At 42.6% G+C, this 25424-nt stretch overlaps 1 protein-coding gene across 8 annotated transcripts in view; it reads right to left on the bottom strand.

Moving 5' to 3' along the window:
- Nucleotides 1-25424, bottom strand: part of DCX (doublecortin) — a 195676-nt gene that overhangs the window by 137433 nt on the left and 32819 nt on the right. For 4 of the 8 annotated variants that reach the window (XM_073361180.1, XM_073361173.1, XM_073361177.1 and 1 more), the window contains exon 3: nucleotides 599-707. The exons of 2 other annotated variants lie outside the window; for them this stretch is intronic. The gene's annotated coding sequence lies outside the window, so the exon portion shown is untranslated. Of the gene's footprint in view, nucleotides 1-598; nucleotides 708-2628; nucleotides 2723-25424 lie in introns of those variants that run through there. 2 more of the 8 variants (XM_073361178.1, XM_073361175.1) reach the window with 2 other exon arrangements.

Here is a 25424-nt window from a genome sequence, read left to right as displayed (position 1 = left end):
TACAAAACCTCTTTTTATCCTTGGTGGACAGAGAGAAACAAACTCTCAGGAGTTTATCTTGAGTTTCATATTATAAGAAAAGAAGTACTTGTGGCACCTTAGAGACTAACAAATTTATTTATTAGTCTTTAAGACACCACAAGTCCTCCTTTTCTTTTTGTGGATACAGACTAACACAGCTGCTACTCTGAAACCTGATATTATGCTATGTTTTCCTTGAAGTCCCAGATCCAGGAGTCTTGTGATTACTTGAGACTCTCATCTTTCATTTTAAAAACACTACATTTCTAAATCCGCATGGAAAAAAGCTTCAAAAAATGAATCCCAAAGGCTTAAAAACCAAATTACAAGTTAAAAGAACCCCAATAAAATTAATCATTGTAAAGTCTTGTTATTTTTAAGTCAATCTCATGGTTTTTGGAGGGCTGACATACGATTTTTGAGGGCTTGGAGTTGGCAATACAGTAGTAAACTTTGCATTTATCCTTATTACTTAGCTCTTCTTAAGACAATGACAAGGAATAGACAGTTCCCAAGTGACAAAGGTTCAAGTGTAAAGCAAAGACAATCAGATAGGTGGTAGAGAATGAGTCATTACCGGACAGATTTCAGGGGGAGGGTGTTGTTTTTTTCCTTCAAGGTCTATCAAAAGCAGCATGGATGACAGTCACAGTCTGAGGTTGTACTGACTTCTGTTTGGAGTGCTTCTGAGAAAAAACATGCAGACCACAGTAAGGACAGGAGAAAATTTAATTTAGTCATTGCAGCCTCTAAGCATTAGCCATAACGTGGATAATTCATTTTATTAATGTCAGACTAAATGAGGCTTCACTGCATCTAATAATTGTTTTGGTTTCATGTCGGGTGGCCTGGAGAGTGCTGGTGAAAGATTATTTCAAATTAAAATAGACAGAGAGAGCAAGCTCCTAGATTTAACAGTGTGCAGGACAATACACAATATCAGCCTTCTTTGCTGTAGTGCTCACATCACATCTCACAGTTCAACAGCAGTTTTTCTAATCAGTTAAAGGGCTTTGAAAGGACATTTATTTAAGAAAATCAGCTTTCAGGTACCCAAATTACTTCCAGATACTTTAAACATTTCATAGCCGTGTTGCTCTCACTGCTACCTTAGCAAACCTGCAGTAAAGTGCAGGGAATGCAGATCTAAATCAAACCAGCAGATGGCAAGGTAACCGAGTAGATGTCTGCACTTGCAATTGCTGCTCCTGAGGAATGGGTGTCATGAGGAAAACAGACTCTGTGGTGTTTATTTTTAATGCTGAACTTCCTTGCATTAACAAAACAGCAAGCGAATCAGACAGGAGTGAAGCCAGGGGATTTCAGTTTAACTGAGGTTAGATCTTTAAAGAGAATCAAAGATTACTGTGTATATTCAGTTGATGATGGTGAGATTAAACAGTTCAAAATGCTGCATTTGTTTTTAAGGGACCAGCATATGCTATTCCAAATTTATAACCAAAGACATGCCTATAAGATATTTATGGCAATAACTGGTTTTGAATCTTCTCCCCCAAAGAGCCGATAAGAATTTTTGAATCAGTGGGAGTAAGAGTTAATTCTAAATTTGTATATAATAAATGCAAACCAAAAATTGGTGGTGTTAGCATTTTCTACCCCAAGATTGCAAAAAGGTTAAAAAATGAATCAAGCCTTCAGCTTGCCTTTGGTCCCTTTATGGTCTCTCCTGCTTCCCTCCCCTGTTTGGCAAGACATCCTCAATGAGAAATGTGTTGGGGCACAGGAAAATAAGTAATTACCCACTGAATCAACCATGCTGTTGGCTGATCCAGACAACAAAAGGTGCCCAAGGGTTCCAGAGACCATTTCTGTCGAGAACATTCATTCTAGGAGCGGGCAAAGTTATCTATCTTAGGTACTTTTCTGGGTCCCATCACCTTAATACCTGAGACCTCACAATGTTTTAATATATCCATCCTCCTAACACGCCAGAGAGGTCGGGAAGTGCTATCATACTCATTTTACAGGTCGGGGACGAGCACAGAGATACTAAGGCCCAGATCCACAAAGGTACTAACTGAAATAAATGGAAGTTAGGAGCCTACATACCTTCGTGGATCTGGGCCTAAGTGACTTGCCCAAGGGAGTGGACCAACTGTATGCCCCTTAAATAGGGAACCCCCCCCCCTACACAACTACAAACAGAGAAAGATGGTTATGTTATGGGCCAGATGATAGAGAGAGAAATCTGTCTAATCCATTATAATATCTCTTTCTCTATTTCCCTTCTTGTTGCATTTATATTGGTTTGCATTTTCCACTGGGCTATTTTGAATTCTGGCATCCCTGCAGCTAAGGATATGCAGATTTAGAAAGATCTAAAATATAAATCATGTAGGGACAGATGGTGCCTTGCCTGTATAAGGGTGCACAATGGGAGAGGCAAAAAGAGCTGTTAGGTACTGCAATTCCCATACTCAAGAGCGCTTCCAGAGCCCCACCTAACCCCAACCAGCAGAGTGGACAGAGGCAGACTGAAGTCAAGGGCCTAGTGGCAAATGGGGAACAATAGAGCCATACATTGGGTTTATTGCAGAGAGCCAGAATGGCTAGAGAGGCAGGCGGGCGTGGGGTAATAATACTTACACTGCTCACAGGGGTGTTGTGAGGGTAAATTCATTAATGTTTGAGAGATGCTCAGAGGCTACAGTGATGGGTGTCATAACAAAATCGACAAGGAAATCAAACAAATAAAAGATCAGATGAACCCAAACCTGGATCCAAAGAAGCTGAATTTCCAGGGGGTTGAAATGGGAAGTGTGTGCCTGGAACATACAAAATACGGCATAAGAGGCAATGTTCAAACCAGCAATAGCAAACTACAATCGTAGTCAGGAATAGGCAGAACTATTCTTTCGTACTGGCTATGGAACATGGAAAGCCCTTACTGTCTGATTTTTCTTCCCACCCTTCACTGTTATGTGGGAGAACAGCTGCTAGAAAACAGATCAAGGTGACTGTAGAACTTTTCTGGGATCAGTGATTCTAAGATTTTGATAGATTTTGCCATGCATTAACCTACCAACAAGATAAAGGAATGTTACCAAACCTCTGCTCTGCAACAGTCTGTTCCTTGTCTTGATCAGGAAATTTTGCAATGGATTCAAAGTGATTCAAATAAAATATGTATCCTCTGTGTGGGGGGAAAAAACCTTAAGAAAATGAGATGAGAATGAATTCATGCCTGGTGCAACTCCACTCACTGAAAACCAGGGAGTTACACCAGGGGTGAATTTAGCCCACTACTTCAACCATTTCTAGATATAGAAAACATAAAAAAAAAAATCTGAAGTTACATGTTAGCAATGGGCAGTCTGTCAGGTTAGCTGAAACAGAGTGGAGGTAACCTATCTGCAGTGAGGAGAGACATGCAGGTGGAGGGCTGAATGCAAGGGAAGAGGTGTGAAAAGGGGACCCGGTGATAAAAGCTGAGCCATGGAAGGGAAAACTAAGGGTATTCACCAGAGCTGCTCCAAAAAAGTGAGGATTTGAAGTTTTGAAGAGAAACAGGAACATACATTTTCAGAAAATATAAGTGAATGTGGGGCTGGATTAGGAGCCTTGGTGACTAAAGTCCACCATTTAGCCACAGATACAGCAGGGACAGTAATACCATATGCTTTTACTGAATTCACCGCCCTCTGGTTCTCAACCAGGGGTACGTGTACCACCGGGGTATGCAGAGATCTTCCAGGGGGTACATCAACTCATCTACATCAGAGTTTCTCAACCTGGGGGGTCGCAGGATGGGTTGGGAGGATGGGGGGTTTGCAAGTGCAGGGCTGGAGTTAGGAGGTGGTAAACATGGCAATTGCCCGGGGCCCTATGCTACAGGAGGCCCCATGAAGCTAATTTACATGCTTCAGCCCCTGGTGGCAGGGCTTGGGCTTCAGACTCCTGAAAGGGATACAGTAGTCGGGAAAGGCTGAGAACCACTGCTCTACCATACCGAGAGAGAAGGGGCGGAGGGCACTAAATGCTGTGGAGAAGCCATTATGGCTCAGTGTGCAAATCCTTCACTCTGCACCGATTACTGCTGCAGTAGTATGCTGAATTTATCATGTTTCAGAGTAACAGCCGTGTTAGTCTGTATTCACAAAAAGAAAAGGAGTACTTGTGGCACCTTAGAGACTAACCAATTTATTTGAGCATGAGCTTTCGTGAGCTACAGCTCACTTCATCGGATGCTACATCCGATGAAGTGAGCTGTAGCTCACGAAAGCTCATGCTCAAATAAATTGGTTAGTCTCTAAGGTGCCACAAGTACTCCTTTTCTTTTTGTGAATTTATTATGTGTGCTTCATGGCTTCGCCCATGCACTGACTCTGCAAGGTAAAAAAACACTTAGGCGATTACTGTGCAAGACATGATCCTCTGCCAGGCAAATAGGCAGCTGCTCAGCTCGGTGAATGAATAGTGAGCTTTCCCCAGGCTCAGCCTGAAGGAACATTACTAAATTTGGCTCATCTCATGTCTAGATAGATACATTTTCTGTCTGTATCTCCTAGTGGGTGCTTCCTGGGCGAGTAAAAATAAGCCATTTACCATGAACCTCTTAAAGGTCCAGACCCTGAGAAATGCTGACTTCAACGGGAGCTGAGGTTGCTCAGCATCTCTCAGGATCACATCAAGGCAGATAAGTTGCACCACTGGCAGTAACACCTCTAGTTTGCAGCAATCATCTATGCCAGCTGCTTCAGAGCAAGGTTCAGTCCCCCACCCATTTCCATACCTCCTAATGGATCTAATTGTGCCATGCCACGGGGGTGGCATGAGCTATCAGATTCAGGAGACTTAAGTGGGCATCTATGTTACCACTGAATAATTTGATGGCTTCAAAAAGGCTGGGGTTGTTTTCACTCTAAAATTTTAAAAGGCAGAGCTACTGTCTAGAATACGTTCCCCCCAAGGGCTCTCTGACGAAGGGCAATTCTACAGCTTAAGAAACAGTGCCTGTGAGAGTCATGCCTAGAAGAGAACCAAAGAAACGTTACTTGTGCTGCAGGGCCAGAGACACCCTTTCTATTTACTGGAACCAGAACAGAACAAGACTGTCTTGCTCTGAGGGATAAGTGATCTGTTCTTAAGGTGAAACTTGGCGGGGCGGATTACTGCCCATTACCGAATTCAAATTTTAAAGCCTGGGTTAAATTTAGGGAAGCAATGCTACATCACTGCAGAATCAGGACAGGGGCTGAAATTTCCAGTGCTGGCTATTAGTCAACTGGCAAATAAACACAGGAAATGCCACACCAAATCAGACCAATGATCTATGTAATGCTGTTTTGTGTCCTGGACAGTAGCCAATGCAGCTGCTTCAGAGGATGGTGTAAGAAATCCTTTAGTGAACAGTTATGGAATCATCTACTCAGAGGGGGAGTTTTTTCCAAGTGGTTAGTGGTAGGCTTATGCCCTGTGAGATAAAGGTTTTTATCCATTATAATTTTTAAATAGTCTTATGTAGTGGTAAATGTTCTCTTTATCTAGAAAACTGTCTGAATTTTTTTTATACTAGTTCTCAGGCTCCTCAATATCCAGTGGCAATGAAATCCGCAAGTTAATTAAAAGGCCTTCAATTGCTCATTGAGCATCCACCACCACAAAGGAACTGATTGTTTGTGAAAACTGTTGTTTAAAAATGAGTGTTAACCCTGAATGAAGCAACATGATGGAATATGCACTGAAGATGCATGCACCCGATGATTCATATCCACTTGTTCAAGTTAGAAGTGCATTTGAATGTTTTGGTTTCTTTGGTATAATATCAAATTATCTTTATTTACATAAATTCCCAAAAGAACAATGATGTTGCTGCCACAACTTTAAATAATGGTCACCTTCTGCACTTGGCTACTGTTATGCAACTCTATCATCTTCTAAAGGATTGCACTGGTGTACATGGAACATGGAAGCAGAAAGTGGCCCTAAACTTTTAACCTGAACTGCCCCCAAGACATGCATCCTATACAATAAATGGATGTAAAAAAAAAAATCAACCTGAAAATCAAATGGCCTATTTATGGATAGAGATTATAGGGTAGGTAAAACCTGGGGAAGTTTTAGTTACAGTGATGGGAAACTGTCACTATGAAACCTTAAACCACGTAGCACTCACCTGCCCTTTTTTTTTTTAAACAAACTCAAAATTCCCCCCAGGTTCAGTGAAAGGTTAACCTAAGACTCAGGAGCATTTCAAGCAAATCAGGGGTGGTTTGCACTGGGAGCCTGTCAAGCCTAACACTTTGAACCCCAGGTGAAGGGAGGTCAACCTAGGTAAGGTAAATCTGGGGATGTGGTCAAACTCAAAGCAAATCTCAGAGAGTGAAATCTAAGTGAACCAAAACCCCCAAGGAAACAGTTTGCACAAAGCCATGTGATTGCTCTTATCACTCTCATTTCAGGAGTGGTCATAACTGAACACATCCGCAGTCATTTCCCTCCTTTTACTGGGCCTTGTATACTCATGGGGGCTGCTGACATACTGTTTTGGGTTGGGGTCCGGGAATAACTAAAAGGCTAAACAAGGCATCAGGGCTCCTTTTATGTGAGCTAACAGTTTGTGCGTTCCTGTAGAGCAGACTCATTTTATATCTCTCTCTAAGTGGTCTTGGTGCCACTAGATGGGACAGAACACCACACCAAGGAGGTGTGTGGGTTACAACTGTACTGTCAGCTAGGACTGTTAGATATTTCAGCTTCATCTCCTGTAAAGCACCCTCCCTTTGTATTGTGTTCATCACTCATTAGGCCACCCTCCTTTGCTTGCGTCACTGCTTTCTATATCTTCATTTTTTCACTCCTTACAGCACCATCATTATCCATTCCTTGTGAAGCCGTTCCATCACCCACATCAATCCTTAAACCATCAGGGTTGATGCTGTTGGAATATGCAGGGAGATAGGTATAGCATATACAGCACAGAAACAACTGAGTGCACGCACACATGCAGTGAATGCTTTATTATCTGCCCACAGTCCAGACTGGAGGTGGCAGCTGTTCCTAGAGTCAGATTACTAAAGAGAAGCATAACACAGTTAAGTCCTTTGTATCTGGATACCGTATTGCTAGGGATGCAAAATCTCTCTGAGGTTGCTACTCTAGCCTATGGTTTGCAAGAACAGCTACTGCCAACAGTGTGGGGAGTTAAGGCCACTGGATCTAGGTAATCCCATGGCCTTTCCTCAGACTGTCTCCAATGGTGTTCTTTGTGCAGCTGGGGAGATACCTTAACCACAGGCATACTGCCCCATTCTGTGGGCACTCTGTTGGCATCTTCACCCCTCCTGCTGGCACTGATTCCATGGCAGTTTGCTTTGGCATTATTGTGATAGAATCAAATCCAAAGGTCTGAACTCTAATTTTACTCAGGTAGATTCATAGATTTTAAGGCCAGGAGGAATCAATAAATCATCAAGTCTGATCTCCTGTAGAACACAGACTATAGAATTGCCCCAGTCATCCCTGCACTGAGCACAGGACTAAAGCATATCTTCCAGAAAGCAAGCTAGTCTTGATCTGTAGACATCAGGAGATGGAGAATCCACCATTCCCTTGGTAGTTGGTTCCAAGTAACACACTAGCTATGTATGTTGTGTCCCTTTCTGGTGCCTAGTTCATACACAGGGACAAGAGTCTACTGCTACTCTGGAGTTACTTCTTCAGCTCAGTTGGCAGAAGCCTTTGCTTTTGGTGCTGAATATCCATCCCTGGGTGCTGTTCCTGATGGCTCCTTATGCTAAGATTGTACTCAGTTCTTTCAGGCAAACTCCCACTACAGCCAATGGGAGCTTGCCTAAGTAAGGGCTTATCTACATGGAGAACAACCAGTTCAACTAAAGGATGGAAATTAAACTGATTTAGTCAAACCGATGCAAACCTTGTTAAGAGTGGTTGATTTCAGTTTAGCCTAAATCAATTAGGATCAGGTTTAAGCAAAATCAAAATAACACATTCTTGTTCTGAAAGAAGAGTACTCACACAGCTTTTTGCGCTGGTGTAAATGGGTGCAAGTTTGTGTGTAGACAAGACCTAAGAAAGGCGTGAAAACGTGGAAACCCAATGTAAGGCCTCCATCGTTGTAACAGCTGAGTGCCACTTCTAATCTCTCTCTCTCATGATTTGATAGGTTTGAGAGAGAGAGCCCTGCTTGAGGAGGAATAGCCTATAGTATATGACAAAGAAGATGCTGCCCCTTTGCATTTTCTTTCAGGGATACATTGGTTGCTGTGCTTTACGGAACACAGGAAATTCTCCTGTATCCTCTATGCGCAGAAGTGCCTTGTTTGTTTCCACAAAGTTACCCAAGACGGAGAGAAGGCCCCTGTGTTGCAGAGATTCTGGAATACTTTATTCCTTTCTAGTTATCCAGTTAGGAAAGGGAGATATCAACATTCTCAAAAGCAGGTGGTTCATGATCCAGTCTTTCATGAGCACAGTTTGTGCTTAATTAACAAATTAATTTTACAACAGATAGCTTGCCTGTGGAGTGATTAAATTAGCAACCATTTTCAAAACAAGAGGGGTGCAATATAGTAGAGATAAAACATTTCCGGAATGAAATGTCAGCCTTCGCTATCATTCCCATTTCCTAAAGAGATGACAAGTCAGGCTTGTTAGGCAAAGATTATGCATGGTAGTCATTTGGTCAGCAGTCATGGTTCATTTTGCCAGGCACCTAACTGGCCTGGCTTGTATGTTGCTACTTTAAAACAAATGTGTAGTTCATGCTTCTGAGAAGTGTCAGACTGAAAACACTGGACACTGAAGTCCTCTTTTATCCACAGAACAATGAGAATTATAGTGTTGTTTTTATTCTTTGTTTCACAGTAGTACGTAAGGTATGTCTACACAGCATTCTGGAGTAAGCTTCCCAGCCTGGGTCAACACTCAGGCTAGCGAGGCTTGCTCCAAAATTCTGCGTAGACATACCCATAGAGGCCCTGATTGAGATGGATGCCCCCTTGTGCTAGATGATCTACAGTAGGAAAGTCCCTGCCTCAAATACCATTCTATTTAAATAAACAAGACAGATAACGAATGAGAGAAAGAAACTATTGTTCACATTTTACAGGTGGGGATTTGAGGAACACGGAGGATAAGTGACTTGCCCAAGATCACAAAGGGAATCTGGGGCAGAGCTGAAAATTGTATCCAGATCTCCTGAGTGGAGCTGGCCAAAACAAAATTTCCAGTTCACTGAAAAATTCAACATTTCCAAATTTGGTTTCACTCCAATTCAGGACGCCCCTGGAGGGGCTGCTCCAGAGCTACAGACCCTGGAAGCCCAAGGTCCCCAACAGCTCACTAAGAAACCAGATCATTTGACAAAAGTTCATCTAACCTGAGATGTTTCCACAAAACACCTTTTTTGACAAATCAGCATTTTCCAACAAAACTTTATTTTTCAGGAAAATTCTTAACTAGCTCTACTTCTCAGTCCCAGACTGGTGTCTCATCCACAACACAACTCTTCCTCTCTCAGTGCACATGTCCCCCAGTCTGGGCATGTGATGTGTCACAAACCAGCCTTGCAAGATAGTTCAGAGTCCTTGCTCACTCTTCCTTTAGCCTCTCTGATTAGACTGCCAACACTGCTGCCAATCAGAGAGAGAGGCTCATTTTTTCTTCTTCATAATGCAAATAGCTCCACACTAGGAACTGGACTGAGATCAGCAAATACTTTTTGCATAGACCACTGAAGTGCCATCAGACAGTAACAACCTGGACTGGATTTGCACCTATAAATTAGGCATAAGGGTATGTGACAGAATTGGAGGTGCTACGCAAACAAGTTATGACCGCTATAGAAGCTGCTATGAAGGAATCTAAGAATATATGGATTTAGAGGATATGTATAACTAACTGTTACTCCCACTTGGATTTGCCAGCTCCCGGAGCTCTGGACCGAGTCTCTAGGGGGCCCTATCAAGAGGACTACATTTAAGATGTCCCAAGGCCTCTGACCCTATTTCCTACCATGCTTGGAATCAGGGATGGGGACAGAAAGAATTAGAAATCTCCACTGGAGTCAACAGGGAAGCTTCTGCTTGGGGTGATCTGGATGAGCAGTCCATTGGACCAGTGACAAGGCAGGGCTGCATAACTCCCAAGGAAGGTACAGCCCGACTTTACACAAAGACAAGAGAGTTTAGTTTCAGTTGTTTGGAAGTTCGGACAGGGATAGCTTAGCTCAGGGAGTCCCAGCTAACTCCCACGCCCCTTGAAGGAAGTTCTTGTACTGCTCTGAGACTCTGGTACATGGATCAGGCAGTTCCAGCATGGCAGTGGCCAGCATCCAGAGAGAGAGAGAGATATCCAACGCCACACTAGCTACCATGAGCCAGCTGAGACCCAAGAGGATTCCAGACCAGGAGAACCAGTGAGCCTGGCTGGAGTCAGGAGAGGACCCTGGGGATCAAGAAGATAGATAGCTTTTATTTAAGTTGGTCAATGCCACAGGACTGTAACACTTCATCTCAGGACATGCAACCTCAGCTGTACCATCCACCTTGGGAAGGTGCCAGGGTGGGAGCTGGGGTTTGTAAGTGTGAGTGTTAGGAGGTGGGGAATTGGCTTATTTATCATTGTTTATTAACTATTAATTAATCTTGACCCTTTCCTTCCCCGGATCGTATTTTCCTGTTTATAAGAAAGTCAGCCCCCTCTAGTATGCTGTTATTTTCGGTGCATCATTCCTTTGGTGGGGTTTTTTTTTTATTACCTTATTGCCCCCCTGTGTACTGGACTTCATACTCATTGCCAGCTAGTAGGAGTAGTATTTGATTTTTCTCAAGAGACAGCATCCTCAGGTATATGGCACAGTGAGGTGTTACCTTGGATAGAGGCACATGGCACCAAGAAAAAAACCAGGACCTGACCTACATGAGGAGAGGGGCAAAGATCCTCCAAATAGTGGGCTACAAGCAATTAAAAAGTGTCTTGAGTCCTCCAAAGGAGGGTCACTTGTCAGCAACAGCCTAGAGAGTCTAGATAGGCTCTGTAGAGCAGTCTGAAGACATTGGACATTTCCAGTTCCAGGGAATAGTAAGCCTTAGGGAAGAGCTAGATATGTGTAGAGTCGGTTTATTGTTTTTAAGATCTTTCCTCTCAAATGCTTTTATTCTAAATAAATACTTTTCATTAAGGAGGCTGTTTGGTCACTGATTACCACTATTATTGTCCTCGGGAGAAACCAATTGCAGGGTCTGGACATAAGTCAGCCCTGCTGAGGTGATCATAGTTGATACACAGGGGACTGCAACCCTGCAGCACATCTGAGAGGGAGAGAACCATGTTATTCCATCCTGAGAGAGGAGGTGATGGCCTGAGATCTACCGGGGGTCCGCTCAGAGAGACTAGGAGGGTCAGAGGTACAGATCATCTGGTGACTGTGACAGGATCTTTTTCCAGTATCAGGGGGTAGCCGTGTTAATCTGTATCCACAAAAACAACAAGGAGTCCGGTGGCCCCTTAAAGACTAAGAGATTTATTTGGGCATAAGCTTTTGTGGGTAAAATACCACTTCTTCAGATGCATCTTTTTCCAGTTATTAGTCACAATGCTGTGACGAGGGAATGTCAAAGCTCAAATGGGTCAGAGTTTGAATAAGATCTATTTAGGTATAATGACAGCACTTATTACTATAGTATCTAAGGGCCTGATCTTACAAACACTTTCCACCAAGCCCAGGGACTATTCATGAGCAAAATCACAATGTTTGGTAATAAATGTTTGAAGGGTTGGGCTCAAGGAGACCAAACTGTCAGGTTAAACTATTCTAGGAGAAGGAGGACCGCTGAAGACCTTATTTTATCCAAAGCAGTTTGCTTCATCAGATCTCTAAAATAATAAACTGTGTGAAACCTGGGAGCATTCCATGGTTTTCTGGGATGGGTGGCAGTCCCAGCTAGGCAAAATAGTGGGTTGCAGCCTAGACAGTTACTTTTTGATGAACAAGTATTATATTTAACCCCTGTCTTATCTTCCCTCCCTTTGCAATACATATCCTTGTCCCAGCCTCCACTATCCTGGTATGCACAATTATCTCTTCATACTTCTCCTCAGGAGTGTGAGCCCTGAGAATTTCATCCAGTCCTTTGGTATTTGAGCTGCCAGCTCTACAGTGCTTATTGGGACAGTCACATGCTCTTTCACTCATGCTCAAGGTTTCCTCTTGGCTCCCAGGACCAGCCTCTGTGTTTTTGTCTGCTGCACAGAGACCTAGTAACTCGCAGTTACAATTCCCTGGTCAACCAACAACTCAGCTCTTTGTATTTGAATTGTGTGTGTTACTTTTGACTTCCTGTTATATGGTGGTACTGCCAAAAAACACAGCATTCAAAAATTTAAAAGGTGCTGATCTGATTTCAGACGCAGGTATCAGCCAAATCAAATCACGCTTCCACATAACTTCATATTAGGGTTGCCAATTTTCAGCACAGTAGCTTAAGTTATGCCCCTTTTTATACCCTGTTCAACCCACTGACTGTAATGTTGTTCAAAGGTCTGAATAGGGCCATATTTGTCTTTTAGGACCACAATTTTAGAGATGCCTTGGCCTGGCCTTGCACAGCTTTGCACTTGCAAATAATTCTGGGTGCAATTTTGCAAGTATAACTGACTGCAAGCACAAATAATAGCACTATGTCGAACTACTTGATTTTGCGCATGGATAGGTATCAAGATGGTTAAATGGATAATCACATTTGCAAATTATTTACTGATGCAAAATGGAAGGTCAGTTTTCAAACTTTGGCCTTTACTGTCCTAAAACTTGAGGACGCCAGTCTGGGTAAACTGAAAAGTGCAACCTTCTGGACATTCTTCAGCCTTTATTCACGCTGCTCCTAATACACCTATGTTGCTGAACATCAGTCAATTGTTATGCAGTATTAACAAGCAATCTTCTCTTTTTCAGAAGGCTCTTCCAACGGAGGCACCAGCTTGGACTGTTTGTCTTCTGACACACCAGTGTATTATGACATTGCAGCACAATACCATCAAATTGCAACACGTCAAAAAATAACAATTTGCATTGACCATGAAAGATGCTTTAAGGCACTTCAGTGTACTGAGAGCCTAACATGCAAGACACAAGGTCATGCTATTGCTAAAGCAGGGATGATTGGCAGTGGAATTTTTCCCCACACGTTTCTGCATAGGTAGTTACTTTAATAACTTTGCTTTAGCTCTTTCAGGCAGGGTATTGTGTTTCCTGGTTATACAGCTTATCCTCTTTTTGTAATGAATTATAAAAAATACCTCTGACATTTTCACATTCCTTGTGTGGCTAGTGAAGTGAGTCACAGCTCAGACAGCACTGAACCTAATGTGCTGAACATACTGATTCTTGGACAAAAATGAAATAATCAAGAAACAAATGCTAGCAAGTTATATTCTTCTATAGTTTTGAGCCATAACAATATATAACAGGACACAACCTTCCTGTACCTCTGTGCATTGTGTATTTGAGATGAGGGATGGGAAGGATATTACTAAGTGACCAAACAGTTTTCAGAGTAACAGCCGTGTTAGTCTGTATTCGCAAAAAGAAAAGGAGTACTTGTGGCACCTTAGAGACTAACCAATTTATTTGAGCATGAGCTTTCGTGAGCTACAGCTCACTTCACGAAAGCTCATGCTCAAATAAATTGGTTAGTCTCTAAGGTGCCACAAGTACTCCTTTTCTTTTGACCAAACAGTGAACTTCATGAAGGAAAAAAGTAAGTTCAATACACAAGAACCATGTGGTAAATTTTTATGTATAGAGCTTTTATTTACTAATATTAAAAAGCTGTCTTCATTCACGCAGTAGCTAAGCAAAAAGGAACTTTAGTTGGTAACATGCTATAAATAAAAACAGAGAGCCCAGTGTTCTGATGATAAACAGATTCCGTCCTTCTATAAGCTGTTTGTTCATTCACTTCATGGAATGCTGATTTCCCAGGCAGTTTGCTTCTGGGGACAAAAAGGAAATGTATTTTCTGTAGAGAAGGCGGGGTGGGGGAGTTGTGGGGGAGACACGAAAGCTGGATATTAAAAGGCAAGCATGGTAGTTAAGCACACAGGACAGTGATAACTTATCCCTTGTTCCACCAAAAGAGAATGGTAATTAATTGGCACCACTGGCAAGCCAAGTGTCTTTTATGCTGTTGCTGATCCAAAGACTAGGGAGGAAGGACATATGACTCTCTGATATTAGACACAGGTTTGAACCAAAGCCAAGATCCAAGCACCCTTTGACTTCAGTAGAAGTGGGGTTCAGAATCTGAACACAGACGCAGACCTATCCTTTGTGAACGTCCCTTATTTCTGATTCACTGGTCCCTTTAAGTCCTTGGAATCTTTGTGATCATCCAGTCTGACCTTCTGTATGACATAGGCCATAGAACTTCCCAAAAATAATTTCTAGAGCTTATTTTAGAAAAACATCCAGTCTTGATTTAAAAATTGGCAATGATGGAGAATCCAACATAACCCTTGGTTAACTGTTCCAATGGTTAATTACCTTCACTGTCAAAAAATGTACGCCTTATTTCTAGTCTGAATTTGTCTAACTTCAACTCTTAGCCATTGGATCATGCTATACCTTTCTCTGCTAGACTAAGAGACCATTATCAAATATTTGTTCCACATATAGGTACTTCGACACTGATCAGATCACCCCTTAATCTTTGCGATACTCAAGGCGCTCAATTTATTTAGCTTGTCACTATACAGCATATTTTCTAGTCCTTTAATCATTCTCATGGCATTTCTCTGAACCCTCTCCAATTTATCAACACCCTTCTTGAATTGTGGGCACCAGAAATGCACACAGTATTCCCGCAGTGGTCACACCAATGTCAAATGAAGAGGTAAAATAACCTCCCTACTCCTAATCAACATTCCTCTGTTTATGTATCCAAGGATTGCATTAGCCCTTTTGATTGCAGGGTTGCACTGAGAGCTCATACTCAGTGGATTATCTGCTGTGATTTCCAAATGGTTTTCAGAGTCCGTGCTTCCCAGGATCGTATGCCCCATCCTTTGTTCCTAGATTATATGCTGACATTTAGCTGTATTAAAACACATTCTGTTTGCTTGCTCTCAATTTACCAAGCAATCCAGATTGTTCTGTACTGGTGACCTGTTCTCTTCACAATTTACCACTCCCCCTAGTTTGGGTGTCTTATGCAAAGTTTATCAGTGGTGATTTTCTGTTTTCTTCCAGGTCATTGATAAAGATGTTAAATAGCATAGGGTCAAGGGATCCCAAACCTGAGGGAATCCCCTAGAAACACAACTACTTGATGATGATTCCCCATTTATAGTTACATTAAGACCAATCAGTTAGCCAGCTTTTAATCTATTTAATATGTTCCATGTTAATTTTATATTGTTCTAGTTTTTTTAACCAAAATGTTGTGTCATACGCCTTACAGAAGTCTATGTACATTACCTCAACATTATTACCTTTATCAACCAAACTTGTGATTTCATAAAAAAAAGATATCAGGTTAGTTTGATAGGATTTTCTATAAACCCATGTTGATTGGCATTAATTATATTACTCTCCTTTAATTCTTTATTTAATCAAGTCCCCTAGCAGCTGCTCCATTATCTTGCCTGCGATTGATGTCCGACTGACAGGCCTATAATTATCTGGGTCACCCCATTTACACTTTTTAAATATTAGCACATTAGCTTTCCGCCAGTCTTCTGGAACTTCTCCATGTTCCAAGACTTATTGAAATGAAATGAATCCCCCTTTCTGCAATTCTAAGTGCTCCCAGATTTGAGGGTGTTAAGTCTGGAAGTGAGGCCCAAAGCCCATCCCTAATTAACTCCTATTTGTGATGATCAATTCTTTCTATTGCACCTGAGCTGAGCGGTGATTTACATTCCCATAATGCCTTGCATTCAACAGATTAAAGTGCTTCACAGGCTCAGTTATATGGGGCAAATCCTCTCCCACCCTTTGTGGGCATGGAGAGCCTCAGCTGTAGACAAATAGGGTTCCATTACACAGGATATGGGTAGTGCACATGGCCAGCATAGTAGGGTGTAGCCCCACAGGGCTTCCTGACCCTAAATGGCAGAGGTGTAAGGGACCAGACAGTGGAGGTGGAGAAGGAGGAGCAAGAAGCAGGACTGATGAATTCATGACTAGAGAGGGTCTTTTCGCAATTGGGATGAAGCAGCCGCTTCTGGAGAGCAGGCAGAGGAAGAGAAAGAAGCAACTCCTCTTTTAGTTTCCCCTACAAAGAAGAAGGATTCTGAGGATGAAACTGGTGTTGTTTATCCATCTTGCTAAATTAACTCACCAAGTGGATTAATATAATCAAGGGTTTGCCATTAATACAATTCGTGGTGTTGGTACAAAACTGAGCTCACCCCAAGCAGGGTTCCACCCTGCATCAAAACTCCCATGCCAAAAAATAACGTTAGTCAGAAGTAGGATTTTCCCCTGGCCATATACGTCTATTCCACCTAGAAAAGGCTCATTGAGCAACAGCAAGCCCAGACTAATGGAACATAGGATATGGTGTGACGAAGTGGGAATGTTCTTAAGGTTTTCTCTGAATATTGTGCGGGAGCCTCAGTTTCCAGCTATGCCTTTCTTAAGTATCTAGGTGTTGGGATAAGGGTGTGTGATTGTTGCAGAGCCCTAGGCAGGTGTGATGCTGTCTGCACAGAGAATGGCAAACACCCTGTCTCCTGGCAACTGATGGCCTGGGCCCCTCCCCTGCAAAGGTGACAACTGAAGGTGCTGGAGAACAAAAAGATAAGGTGGCCTCCTGCCCCGAGAAAGAAACAAAGGCCAGAGGAGGGGCTGGAGGGGGCTTCAGTTTGGAGCTGGCTGGGGAAAGAGAGGGAGGCCCAGAACCGGGTTCTGGCCTCTCTGGCCCCCAGGATGGACCTGACTGAGGGGTCCTGTTCTCTGTACCTACAAACTCTGTTTTAGACCGTGTTCCTGTTGTCTAATACACCTTCTGTTTTATTGGCTGGCTGAGAGTCATGTCTGACTGTGGAGCTGGGGTGCAGGGCCCTCTGGCTTCCCCAGGAGCCCTGCCCGTGCGGACTCACTGTGGGAAGCGCATGGTGTGAAAAGGGGATGCTGACTGCTCCAAGGTCAGATCCAGGAAGGTCGAAGCTATGTAAGCTTCATGCCCTGGAGACAGTATGCCCACAGAGAGGAGGCACGCTTCCCCAGAGTCCTGATTGGCTTTGTATGGAGTAGTTGCAGAGCATTGCCCGGTGACTCCATGACAACTGGACTAGATGGATAACAGGTCTGATCCATTCCTAAGTCAATTCCTGTCTCTGATAGTGGCCAGTATCAGATGCTGTTGAGGCCATTGCAAGAAACTCCAAGATGTAGAATACTCTGCCCCATGAGGGTCTCATCCTAATTCCCACTAATCAGAAATTGGTTTAAGATGAAATATGGTGTTTTACATCCCTTCAAGCCTCAGCTCATCTGTGGGATGTAAGTATCATCATCCCCATTTTACATATAGGTAAACCGAGACACAAAGGGATTAAGTGATTTGCCCAAGATTATGAGACTAAGCAGTGGCAGGGCAATATTAGAACTCTTGAGTCTGTCATTGCTTTTATCCCTCCTGCTCTAATTACAACATGCTTCTTCCAGATGGGGTTAAATAGAGTTCGTCCACCCTTAGCTGAATGTGTTGGCGTCTGAAATGTGAACATATGGGTGGTGGTGAAGAGTTCTCTCCTGCTGCATGTTTTGCAAGTGAGGACAGGGGAAAGTTTTTTCTGCTTTAGAATAAAATAATCCTAAAGAAACAAATGTAACTTAAGTGGATATTTTTGTTTTAAAGTAATTTCCCCCTCAGTATATCTTCTTGTAATTACTATTTAATGATTGTAAAGGAGGAAACGGTTCCCTTTGATTATAGGCAGGAAGGGGTCCCCTCTGAATATAGGCAGCAAGGCCATCTGTTAAATCTGTCATGTTATTAACATGACGCAGTTTAAAAGAGGGATTTAACTACTTTACAACTAGCATTGCCCTTGGACCATATCTCTATTCACAATGCATTCAACTTTGACCTCCTTGCAATCACTTGTTTGGAAAATAACTACTGAGCTACAAGATCTAGAAGTGTTTTAAGAGAGCCGAAAAACTAAACCCTAAAGGGTTCTTGCCAGGAAGAGAGTTAGTGAGCTCCTGCGTCTATTAACTTTGGGCTGGAAAAAAAAATCACCACATCTGGGAGCTGACCACACCCACACTTTAGGAAAGCTCTGATCTGGATTTAAACTCTGCAGATCAAGCCCACCTTTAATTAGCTTTACTGTTTCCATGATTTAATATTTCCTTACCATTTTACCCTGGGATCATTGAACATAAGGTACTAGGCAATGCCTTGCAATTTGGATTATGTTCTACGTACGTGTCTGCATTTGAGACAACCGCTTCTCAGGGATTCGACCATGACGTATCCTATAAACTGTTCCTTGTGGACAGAAATCTGCATGGAGCCCCAGCAGATTAAATGGGGATCTGTGGAGGCTCAAGAGTCTGACTCCACAGGCCAGCAGGGACTTTGCAGAGGCAGCACAACCATTCTCAATGTGGGAAAGGCTGTATGGTGGACGGCTGAAGAGTGACTCATTGGTCCGTCTAAGGAGCAGCATTACCAGACACTAAAGAGAGCTCTAACCAGTATGCCACAGCCAGAAGATTGGCGGCCGTCATGTGGGGATACAAGGGGCTGGCTGAAGGAGTAGTTACTTAAAGCAAGGAACAAACTGGGGAATCTTGCAGACTCCACCCTGAATAGAGAGGATTTCCAGAGAAATGAGTAGACCCCAACAGCAGAAATCTACTCAGAGATTCACATTTAAATTGCTGATTCTGTTGCTGTGGCCTGAACTGAATCTCCTCTCAGATACAGCCCTGATGGGGAAGTGTAAATATTAGAAAATTCTATTAATCATCCAAACACCTCACTGCCAAACACTGCACTGTCCAGATGGATTATTTGTCTGTCACACAGGGAAACAACCTATTCTCTTCAAACCCAGTTCATTATCTTGTTGCTAAAAAAGAGGACTAGCAGTCAATAGTCAATGTACACTGTCAATCTTGTTAAGATCTTCTGGCAAGCAGAACAGTTAGACCATAAGACAAGCCTGAAAAATGATTTTTTTTAAATGAGTGCCCATTTCAAGCGACTCAAATGAAGAGGGCCATCGCCAAGCTAACACATATCAGGTGTGTATCCTAGCAATAATCAAGCCCCAAACAGATCAGAGAAGCATCCAAAAGATGCTTTGGTCTAGGGCTCATGCTGAAGTCTAAGAACAGATGCTGTTGAGAGATTTGTCATACAGTACTTCAAAGGAAAAGGTCAAAGCTCAGACTTAAGAGTCAGGGAACCTGGAATCTATTCCTAGCTCAACCACTGACTCCCTATGTGATCCTGGAGAAGTAACCTATTTTTCAGAGGTGAAGACGTCAGTGGGAGCTCTGTGCACTCAGCACCTCTGAAAACAGGTCATTAGTCCCTCTGTTTCCTCATCTGTAAAGTGCAGGAAATAATATTAACCCACTTTACAGGATGTTGTAATGCAGGACTTTATGCATGGAGAGGCCAGAAGCGATATCTGACAGACATTAGCACTCTCGACCTGCCGCTATGCTTGGGAGAGCAAGTGCAGTGCCAGTGTGATTTGAATGCCCATGCATCATGGGTAGCTTTTTGGTGTGCAGACATGTGGTGTGTTATGGTATCACAATGCTAAAATTCTCTAGTACAGACAGGGCCAAGTTCATTTAATTCACAAGCTGTAATGATGAATGCAGTCCATCTTCCTGCAAGAGGCTACAGTGAGGACTGTGAAACCGTGCAGATAAATCTAGGAAATCTGCCTCGCAATTCATGATCTGCTGGTTCCTGTGTGGACCTGGAGAAGTTGACAGATAGCACTGATCATTTCAGCTCTCTCCCCTTGAGATCCAGAGGTAAGAGGTTAGCACCATGCTATGCAATCCCTGAATAAGGATGTTAACACCATCCCTGTAATTTAAAATATCACCTTCATTTATCACAGTGAAACTTCCACGATGCTCTGAATATAAAATTATATGCATGACAATCTAATAGTTAAAATATTAAAGCAAATTATAAATGGTCCCAACATTTAGCAGCATTGACTCCAACAGAATATCCAGTGTCTGTGGTAGACAGTAATCATTTATACATAAATAATTTGTGTGTGCGTGTGTGTTTTGGGGGACTGTGGGAGAGAGGGGGTAGGGAGCAAGTTCAGAACAAAGGCAAACATTCAAAACAGCCTGAAGCCTTTTAAAAATGTCAATTATTTGCATTCCTAACACATGAGCAAATGCGATCACAGTTTACTGGATAAAAGGAGATAGCTTTGGGAGATCACAAAAGGGGAATGGAATTCTGCCTTGGAGTAAAAAGTGGGCATAATTCCCCTGGCATATCTATTTAGTGCTTTACATCCATAGCTGTCAAACTGTTTTACAAAGGTGGGTAAGTATCAATACCCCCATCCCATTTTACATAGATGGAAACTGAGACAGAGAGGTCACCCAGTGGTCAACTGGCAGAGTCTGTAAGAGCTCAGATCAGTTCCCAGTCTAGAGCCTTATCCAGTGGCCAATGCTGCCTCTCCACTGAAATCAGTGTTCACAATGCCAGCTTCTACAGCATTGACTTTGAACCTGAGAACCCAAACGACAAGCGAATACTCCAAAGTCCAAGAAGTATGGTCTCCAATCCTTTGTTTTTTCATGGAAAGCAAGTAAGGCAGCTGCATGTCATTGTGTTCAGGAGTGCAAGATGTTTGATTAGTTTTATTTTAAAATGGACTTTCTCAGTACAGTGCTGAGAGAGTATCTCAAATAAAATAATGATGACCACCCCTAGCATCTGGATGGAAATTTTGCCGAAGCACTCGCTACAAAATCTGTTGCAGCCAACTGGAGGGATGGAATGTATGTTATGTCATTTTAAATTCTCTCCCTACCTGCTCGTTACTTTAAAATAAAGAGTGTTCAGTTCTGAAATGTACCCACTACTGACCTGAATAGCCACTAGCTGAGCCAAAGGCTGTTAATAGGAAACCAGGCAGCCCACACACCGCACCCCTGTGAAGTACCAGTGGGGAAATAGGAGGGTTAGGTGAATGTTTGTAAGTGTTTTGAAGATGTAGAAGTGCTAGGTAGCATTAATTACATGTGGCAACAATAATAATAAAATAATAATAATAATATCAGTTCATTGGGCTAGCTGACAACAATCCGTCTGGCATAATTTTTTAAGAGTGCTCTGCTGGGAAAGATGGAGTTCTACAATGAAGGCACCATAACACATCCGCTTAACACATCTGCTTAAAACCAGTCAGCCAGACTTTCAAGAGATAGCCAACTAATTTCTACTCCTGAATCATAGAATCATAGAATATCAGGGTTGGAAGGGACCTCAGAAGGTCATCTAGTCCAACCCCCTGCTCAAAGCAGGACCAATCTCCAATTAAATCATCCCAGCCAGAGTTTTGTCAAGCCTGACCTTAAAAACTTCTAAGGAAGGAGATTCTACCACCTCTCTAGGTTTACACATTCCAATGTTTCACCACCCTCCTAGTGAAACAGTTTTTCCTAATATCCAAACTAAACCTCCCCCACTGCAACTTGAGACCATTACTCCTTGTCCTGTCATCTTCTACCACTGAGAATAGTCTAGAACCATCTTCTTTGGAACCACCTCTCAGGTAGCTGAAAGCAGCTATCAAATCCTCCCTCATTCTTCTCTTCTGCAGACTAAACAATCCCAGTTCCCTCAGCCTCTCCTCATAAGTCATGTGTTCCAGACCCCTAATCATTTTTGTTGCCCTTCGCTGGACTCTCTCCAATTTATCCATATCCTGGGACCAAATCTTGTGGTCTTTACTCAGCAAAATTCCCACTGACTTGTAAGGACTGGCAGATTTGCTGCTTACGCATAGAAGGAAAGCTGTGAGGAGTGAGAGGAGCAATAGAGGTTACCAGATTACCAATACCTGGGAAAAGAAACAATGAGCTGGTACAGCCTGTGATCCTCCAAATAATGTGTGGCTGCACTGGACTAGCATCATCAATATGCCTAAACACAGAACAAGCTTCAGACATTTCTCCGACTCAGAAAAATCACAGGCCATCCAAAACACCCTCAGTTAGGACTTAATCTCAACCCTTATCCCCTAGTATTTCATATGGTTGCAACTGCAAGTATGTAAGTGCCCCAAATTCTGAAATTCTGTTGATTGCAAGAAACAATTGTTAGCAACAGAGATACACACAGTCACAATCCACCAGCCCACACTGTCCCCAGCACAGAAAACCCACAGATACCTAGTGATCACAGGAGGTCCCTTTAATTTGAGGGTTTCAATTGCTTTTTAACAAAACATCCTTGAAATACTTGTACAGCAGATGAGTATGAGAGGGAGGACCAGAAGGGCAAGTGCTCTTTCTTCATTAAGTGCAGCAGCATTGAAAGCAGTAGTTAAAGATCCAAAGTACAGCATGTTTCACCTTGTTCATGGGATATATTAGTTCAGATGGTGGAAGATCCCACACAGGAACATTCTGTACGCACCTACTAACCAGCATACTAAAACTTTGATTTAATAAAGAGCAAACAAAGATTACAAGACTGGAGTGGGACCATGGCGAACGCATGAAATGACTGGTTTGACACAGGAAGCCGTTTAACTGCACATCAGTTTTTACAGTTAAGTATTGCCGTTGAAAGAAGTAAGAGCCTAACCAGACCCCCAAGCTTCTGCCCCAAAATTCAGAACAGCTGTTTGAAAAATGGCTTAACTGGGCCCATCTCTAGTTCTCCAATAGGATTTGAACAGTCTTTTTTTTTTTAAATATACAATTTTATTATTGGTCAGCTCAACAAAAGTACAGAAGAAGGAAACCTTACATGCTCCGCAGAGATGAAGAGGTCATTCAGCCAGCTGAGCAATTTCCCAGCTGTGGCTAATAAATGCAGCATTGTCTAGAATTCATCTGTCTTTATGACACCCTGCCACAGAGGTAAATGACAAATATAGGATTGTCTGTCCAGCAAACACTGGTGCTGTCCTGCAAGGGGACAGATGATTTACTGCAACGTCAGCAAAGAGAAAATAAGCCAAGCGGGGAAGAGTAGATACACTGATGAGGAGAAAAGGCATTTCATTTCAGTGATGCTTACCAGCACTGTTAAGGTCAGGGTGTCTCAGCATTTCAGTTATACACTCTCATTTTCCCAGGACTGTAAAAATTTCATTCCTGGCTAAAACTAGGCCCACACACTTTCTAAGGGTATGTCTGTTCAGGATTTTGAAAGTTTACAGATAGTTTATATATGAAGATTTTTAAAGAAAATAATACAAATCAGTTTAATAAATTACATATATTCTTACTCCCCCCAGATTCAGTTTCTTACACTCCTGACTGCAGGCTTATCAGGGAGCTCAGTGTCCATGATACAGGCTATGTGGATGCAACGCTGGACAGCCTGGATAATAATGCAATAAAGAAAATGGGAAACTAAATTAAAATAATAGTAATTTGATATGGCTTGCCTTTCAGAGGGTGTGGCCGGCAGAGAAAGTGTAGCAGAATTTTAGCTTTTCAGAGGGCTACGTTTTTCTTTGTCAGAGCTGGAGACTGAAACCCTCAGAAGAATGGGTATAACATAGGCAGCAAATATTTCCCCATACCACTCTGCCAGTGTGCCTCAGGGACCACTTGTAGGGTGTACTGCCTCTTCAGCCCTCAGCCACTCTGCTCAGATTACCAACACGGGCGCCAGTAGTGGGCACTTGCTTTTTCGAAGTGGGCAACCATCCACGAGGAACTAGTCTGAAGATGCAAAGCTAAATTTTCAAAACATTCTTAAAGGGAAATGGCTCACTGATACCTGGGCATTGGGAATGTAAGAAAATCTCTCTCTCCCCAAATTAACATTGTTAGCACAAAACTTTCGTAGCCGTTGTTTGGAGAGTGAGGCAGATAGAGCTTCTATATCCCCCTGCTTTATTCACTGTTTATGCCCTACCATACCTCTTCATCTTCTTGCTGAGGGGTAGCATGTGGCCCCTTCTCCTAGTCCTCCTATGATCCAAAGCAGCATAGGAGAGAAGTGCTGCTTTATCACAACCTTATCTTTTCCCACCATACTACCTCCCACCTGCATGGGCTTGTCCCAGTCTGATCCTTACCGGGATGTTGGAACAATTTGTATAGTGAGGATGCTGAGAATCAATGAACCAAACTGTAAACCCTGTATATAATGAAACCACTTCAAGCCGGGGGTGCAGCAGTCACCCCTAGTTCCAGCAACTATGATCCTTACCCCTCTGATAAGCAGAGGAAGCAGCCCCTCCCAGTACAGTCCTTCTCTCCGCAGTGTGGAGGAGTGAGATGGTTTTCCAGTGCAAGCGTTCACAACTTGTGTGTCACCATCCCCCTGGGGTCAGGAAAGTCAATGGTGCGGGAGGTTGCAAAGCACTGAAAATTTTATTTCAATCAAATCTCACTCCCCCACTCCCTGCACACCCTTACCCTTCAAGCTCAAGTATGCTGTGTCAACCTTTTGAAACACACACACACACACACAAATTAGATAGGCTTATTGTTATCATGGATGCATTTTTACATGTACAGTAAATGAAAGGAGTTGAAAAGATTTGACTTTAAACAAGAGGTCACCAATCTGAAAAGGGTTTAGAAACACTGGCCTGCTGGCTAGAGCAGTGAATTGAGATTTCTAGTTCTTGTCCTGACTGTCACTGACTCACTGTGCAATCTTGGGTGAATCACTTAAAACTTTCGGTGCTTCCATTCCCACGTTTGTCAAGTGGTGAAAAGACTTACCTAACCTCACAGAGGGTCTGTGGAGCTTAATTTGTGTTTGTAAAATGCTTTGAGCTCCTCAGAGGAGAGGTGCTATGTAAGTGCTAACTATAGCATTATACCATAGCTTTACCTCTGTTATCAGAGAAAAGAGCCAATAGAAAGTCACAAGATACCAAGCATAGAAATCACATTTCTCATTCCAATCCACAACAAGGTGAAGCCATGCTTAGGTATGATTACAATGTTCTCATCTTGTAAATTACACTGATTCTAGAGACAGAAGGAATCATTAGATTCCTCCACAAGACAGTGGAGATTTTTTTCTAGGGAAAAAAAACACCTTTGGGCATTAAATAAAAACTTGTGTACTCTCCTACGAAACAAAGTTAACCAGTCTCTCCTCCAAGGTTCATATCTGGCAGCCTGGTCAAATAGCAGGACTGGTTTACAGCCCATGGGCTCTAAAGAGTTAAAAAGAGGCTTGCACAAACTTTGCTCACAG

This window comes from Lepidochelys kempii, chromosome 9, assembly GCF_965140265.1.
Source record: "Lepidochelys kempii isolate rLepKem1 chromosome 9, rLepKem1.hap2, whole genome shotgun sequence".
Classification (NCBI taxonomy): Eukaryota; Metazoa; Chordata; order Testudines; family Cheloniidae; genus Lepidochelys; species Lepidochelys kempii.
The sequence above is the reverse complement of the archived record's forward strand: the minus strand, read 5'-3'. Positions and strand labels throughout refer to the sequence as shown.